Source organism: Serinus canaria, chromosome 1, assembly GCF_022539315.1.
Source record: "Serinus canaria isolate serCan28SL12 chromosome 1, serCan2020, whole genome shotgun sequence".
Classification (NCBI taxonomy): domain Eukaryota; kingdom Metazoa; phylum Chordata; class Aves; order Passeriformes; family Fringillidae; genus Serinus; species Serinus canaria.
In genome coordinates, this window is record NC_066313.1 from 3,333,235 (window position 1) to 3,339,234 (window position 6,000).

Consider the following 6,000-nt stretch of genomic DNA (forward strand, 5'->3'; position numbering starts at 1 on the left):
AAGAAACAGTGCCAGAAAAAATTCCTGAAATGCCTTTATGTCAGTGTTCTTCCCCATGAGTGTAAGGAACCAATTGCAAGCAGATTTTTAGTTTAGAGTTAGAACTCCTCCTAGCATTTTCAAGCAACATTTGTCTGCCATCTATGGAAATTAAAGATCTCAAGGTGCTGACTGCCCTCAGCAGAAATGTATTTTCCCCACCCAGAGAAATTAGTTTAAAAGGTAACACTGAATACAGCAGGCTACTAAACTCAAATCTGAAACATGAATCATTCAACACTTCCACTGAAACAGTAATTGGTAAGTTCTTTGGGGAAGAGATCAGCTCGTGGTTCAATGTTTGTAGAACTTTCAACACACTGAACTTCTGATCCATAGCACTCTAATTTAAACAATAACAATCCCTTCAAAATGGGGGAAAGTGTGTGCTCAGCTTATTTATGATCTAAAAGGAAAACACAGAAAAATGTCCACCTGAGGCTAATGTAAAACATTCTCCTCTGGTCTTTGGACTTGACACAAGCCATAATTTTGTTATATTTGGGTTGAATATCACGTGTCTCATAAAGAAGATACAAAGTAAGCAAGAGCAATGGTGGTGAAGAATTTCTATTTTTACCACACTGGTTTATTCAACTTAGAACAAATCTATAAGGTAGCTGGATGACCTGATATTGCCTTTTGCTTTAATGAAGATTATTTTGGCCAGGCAGTTCTGCTTCACACTGCTGTTAATGCATTTTCTGGACATGCTGAAAATACCATTAACATATGGCTTGAGAAAATGTAGGTTTGCATTATATAGTTCCTAATTTGGTCAACTCAATATCCTTTTTTCAAAATGGGACCCCTTATCCTCAGTACATCAAATATATCACAATGATGGATCAAGTACCTAAGAAATACCTGATGAGGACATGGCAGAAATGTTTTCAGAAATTGACATCAGCATTCCAAAGTATTCCCTTTCCATACCACTCTGCAAAACAGAGAATTCTATCTGGGAAAGGGAGATTTTCTGCATTCAAACCCTTGTTCTGTCAACAGCAGGAAAACTGGGTACAGAAAATTATCCACCAGGTTTGTATGGATTTACTTTCACTGTGTCTCTTTGCTGAATTAGCACTCAGAACTCCTTTTCCTTTAGTAAAAGTGATCATCACAAAGTGATTTGGGGAAAAGGATTTTAAAAGCATAAATTATTTTAGATAGAGAGGTAATAAAATAATACCAATATATATGAGTGTATAGAGTGATCAAAATTCATCTTTGACCTGTAATGTGCTGTATTAATAGAGAAAAGGGCATTGCTCACATCCTAAGGAGCAGAGGCAAGGAGAGAGCTGGAGGACACAGCACTGGGACTCTGTGTGCCCTGCTGCTTAAATGTGACCTGTTCCACATCAGGAGTTTATCTGTTATTCACAACAGCTGCCTTTGAGAGACACATGGAAGCTTTTAGGACACCCTCATCTGTCACTGCTCCACCCCATGTCTGTCCAGGAACACAAACATCCAACATCTACCAGGAAGTGTGAGCTGGAGCAGGGAGAACAAAAATCTGTGGATAATGTATTGGTGACTAACATGCCATGTCCTTGGAGCATAAAAGACAGAATTAATACTTAATGTCATGAATTATGGATGCTGCTGAAAAGCTGGGCTGGAAGAGAGGCTGGGAAACCACTGTGGGGCTCCATGGTCAGGAGGCAGTGACAAACCCTTGAAGGACAAGGTTTTTTGTCTGCACTTAAAAAATTCTTTGGCCATTATATTAATCGTTATAATCCCTATTTATTTTTGAAATAAATAATTTCTCCAAGAAGCTGAACCGGTAAGAAACCTTCAGATTGGCAGTGAACAAACCTAAAACCACAAAGAATGTTCTATTTCAAGGGACAAAGCATCCTGAATAAAAATAAACGTTCAGCATTCTTGTGCTTCACTGACAATAAGCAGTGACCATCATTCCCTTTTGTTTTAGCTCACCTTCAGTACCTATTCTCTTGCCACTTTTTTTGGTCAGGTGTTCAGAGCCCCCTTTTGTAGTTCTGTGCTGCTAAACAGAGCTAGAAATGGATAATTCTGCCAGATTTCCATGAAGGGTCCCAGAAAACAAATCATAATCAAAATATCTACTTGGGTTTCTGGCAGATATGCTGAAGGCTGAGATTGCTGCTCCTTGGGTCTCTGACTTCAAGATAAATGCAGCTCAAACTAGAACAAACCTTGAAAGAGAGGAAATCTGAAGATAAGAAACATTGTTTTCTGGACAGTGCTATTGATAAGTTGATAGTGACTTTAAAAATTGCCCTATTAGTCTATAAAAATGAAAAAGAAGCTAAAAATGCATAAAGATAGAAAAAACTCCAATCCACAGTTTTTGATGATCAAGCTCTCACTAATCCTTGAAGAATGAAAATTCCTGTTATTTCAAGAACATCAGTACAACTCTCCCTCCAACATATAAAGCAAAACTTTTATTATTATTTTGGCTATTTTTAATTTTACGTTACTCTAACCATTTTTCTTTGATTAAAAATAAATTCACTATTTGCAAAAAGTAAAAAAACACCAATACCAACCTCACATCTTAAAAGTCAATTATACCAAGTTGTTTCAACTTTTTTTTCTTCAATTCAGCAAAAATGAAATCAGAACAGAGTTTTTTCCTTGTTGTCCAAATTTCAGAGGTTTTGGAGTATGAATTAATTCAATGTTAAACCTTTATATCTTTTCTAAACATGCTCTCACAGATTGGATATGGATTTCCCAAGTACAAAACATTTAAAGCTGAATTTGTCTGTCTGATAGCTGTCAGAGGACATGATAGTGCTGAATAACTGGGCAGCAAAAGGAGAATGAAATCCAAACTAAAAAAAAAAAAACAGAAGAAAATGCACTTCAGAAAAAGAAATAATCCTAATTTCACATAGAAAGTAATGGGCTGTACTGGACCATGCAGGTGGTAGAACTTATATATTTATGATACACTATTACATCCACAAAATATCACCTCAGTGTCCAGCAGTGGCCAAAAAATATATGTGGGAAATAACTAGAAAAGAAGCAGAGACCCAAAGAATTATTATCAGGTCAGATGAATACCAAACTGGATTCAAGAGAGCCTCCACAAATACTTTTTGGAATTAAATAAACATATTATGTGCTGATTCCAAGTACCTATTGCTACAGACCAGGCTCAAAAAAGCTAAAATCTCAGCTGTTGTTTGCTAAAATGTATTGAAAGTTTACTATGAACAAAAAAAAAAAAAAAAGAATATTTTGGAGACAAAATGGTTCTAAGCAGGTACATTTTCCCCACATCGCTGGCACAAAGGACATCACCATACTTAGAGCCACCTGTGCTGTACAAAAATGTTGCAGAACTTGTTGAAAAATTGGCAAGTTAATCCTTCAACATCCTAAAAAGGCTGAGCTCATGAAGTTTTCTTTCACTTCGTGTTGTACTACTGCTGAAAATGAAAAATTGCAAAGAGCCAGAAATGAACCTGAATTTCATATCCTAGCTTAAAGCTTCAGTTCATTGGTTGAAGCATAGGAAAGAGAAAAGGCACAAAAAGGAAGAAGGCACCTCTTATACTGAGAAATACTAGATGGTTTTACTGGTAGGTACCAGCACCATAAGTGCAGACAGGGTGTAAGAAAATCGAGCCCAAGAGCAACTGGTGAAACTCACAAAGTGAATTTCACCTAATTTAAAATCCACTTGCATACTCATTGTGTCAGCCTTGTTCTGAAGGTGCTTTTCCTCAGATCTCCAGTGCCACACTGCACACACTGCCAGGCTCAGCTATCACACCACACCCCCAGATATGCACACTAACACTTCCCTCCTAAAATATTCAGCTGCCACCACTGCTGGCTGTCTCACGCTGGGGGGTGCATGAAAACAAAAGAACCCAGCTCTTCAGAAATTCCTGCCAACAGCACTATATCCTCCTTCTGCTCTGTGCCTCTAACTCCTATTTGGGAGAGATAAAAACTACAAACTCTGCATGACTCCACTGGTTCAACAGCTGCTGTGGTGTTCTTTTCAAGCCCTGCAAAGTAATTATTTAATTTAAAAAGCAGAATGCTACTGCTTATGATGAGAAAAACAGTTATTACTTAACTAAAATTGAGAACAGCCAGTTCCTTGGAAATTTAAATTAAGCAATGACTTCACCGTTTGCAAAAGACTTCGCCTATTTATATCAGTTGAAACTCTCTGCCTAGAAACCCTGAAATGGAAATAAGTTAAAAAGGAAAAAAAAGGAAAGAAAAGTGCACTGGCAAAATCAGAACAATGAAAGACACCACCAAAACATAAAATTACTTAAAAATAAATGAGCCTTGTTTTGTACCAAAATTCAATTTTCTTTCTCTTCTATAAAAATGAAGCCATAATCATTTCTTTTCACTGCAGTGTGAAGAACACCTCTATACCTCTATAATCATCACAATTTAATTTTTTTGTTCTGTTTTAGACTGCATATTGTAAAACAACTTCCAGAGTAAGAAATCAGTGTCACTCATATTTGAAACTCGTTAAAATATTGTTTCAAAAACAATGAGGCTGGAAAAGGTTTCTAAAAGCAGAATCTCTCAGCAGAGCCCAGCTCAGTACTTGGACATTTTGCAAGAGAAAGCCACAATAGATTTCAGTTATAAACAGAATTTTTCTATTGCTCTTACCTTGCCCACTCTTTATATTAGTTGCCACTTTTGTGCTAAAAACAGGCTGTACCTATCTCCCATCACCTTCAGGATAATTCCTCTCCATGCATTTCTCCATCTGTCCCAAAAAATTGACAGTCTCTTCACCTTGTTTCAACCTTATCAATTACATGTGTGCTCAAAGCACTTTCTGTATGACACAAAATTAATGTGTCACAGGCACAGCATTTGAGAACAAATAATTCTGCTTTACTGACAAAGTATTTAATCTGGGGTTGAGGAACAAGTACATCAACAGCTTGGGTAAGGAAAACCTGTACCAATCAGAGAGCTTGCAAAATTCACCTCATTGGTGTTTTGATAGAAAATTTCTGTGGAACACTTTGACACTTTTAAATGATTATGGGTTCAGGCAGAACACCTCATGACTTTCTCCCTGTAGCACATAAGTAAATGCTTTCAAATTTCATCTGCCTCTCCAGTTCACTGATGCTGCACCATTTTATCCTAATTTAGAACAGCAAATAAGTACAAACATAAGACCTGGGAGCCCAAACCCTGATACACTGATGCTAGACTGAACTAGACTTAGGTGTGCATGGAAAGGGAATTTGTGAATCAGAACCCTGGACAGAAAGTTCAGGCAGCTCTTGGGTAACTCTGACATCAACCTGAACACAACCCTTGTCAACACCAAGTTTTCCAGGGATTTCAGCACAATTTCCAGTGCTGTCTCTTTGCTCTGGCCATTGTTAGACATTCTTCAAGCAGGGACCACAAATCTCATCACTCACTGCTCAGACACCACTTTTCTGCTCCACCTATTTTCTATGTCCAGTCAAGTCCCTGAGAGAGGAAAAGGGGAGAGGCAAGGCCATAGCACAGCTAAAAATCAGTCAAAGGTATTAAATGAAGAATCTCTTTGAAGTTTTTCAGCAAGATACCACAAAGACATACCCAGAACACTTCACCACATCCCCTATGACCCCCTGCACTGCCTATGCACTCCTCTACTGCTTAGGTACCATCAAATCAGGCATTCACCGAAGATTAAATACCTGCATCCAGAAGAATTGAATGGCTCACTGCTTATCAGAACTGCCTCCAATGCTAGACAAAAATTCTTAATGAATGTTCAAGTATTGAAAAAACCCAAAATTCCCTAATAGCAATGTATTCAACTATAAAGATGTACTTTTCTTGCTGGCAACATTTTAAAACAGTAAAATATTGACAATTTCTACATAAAGGAAAAACAGATGCACACGTCTGCTTGTCTGAAACACACACACACTTTTAGGACTTTTTAAAAGTTCTACT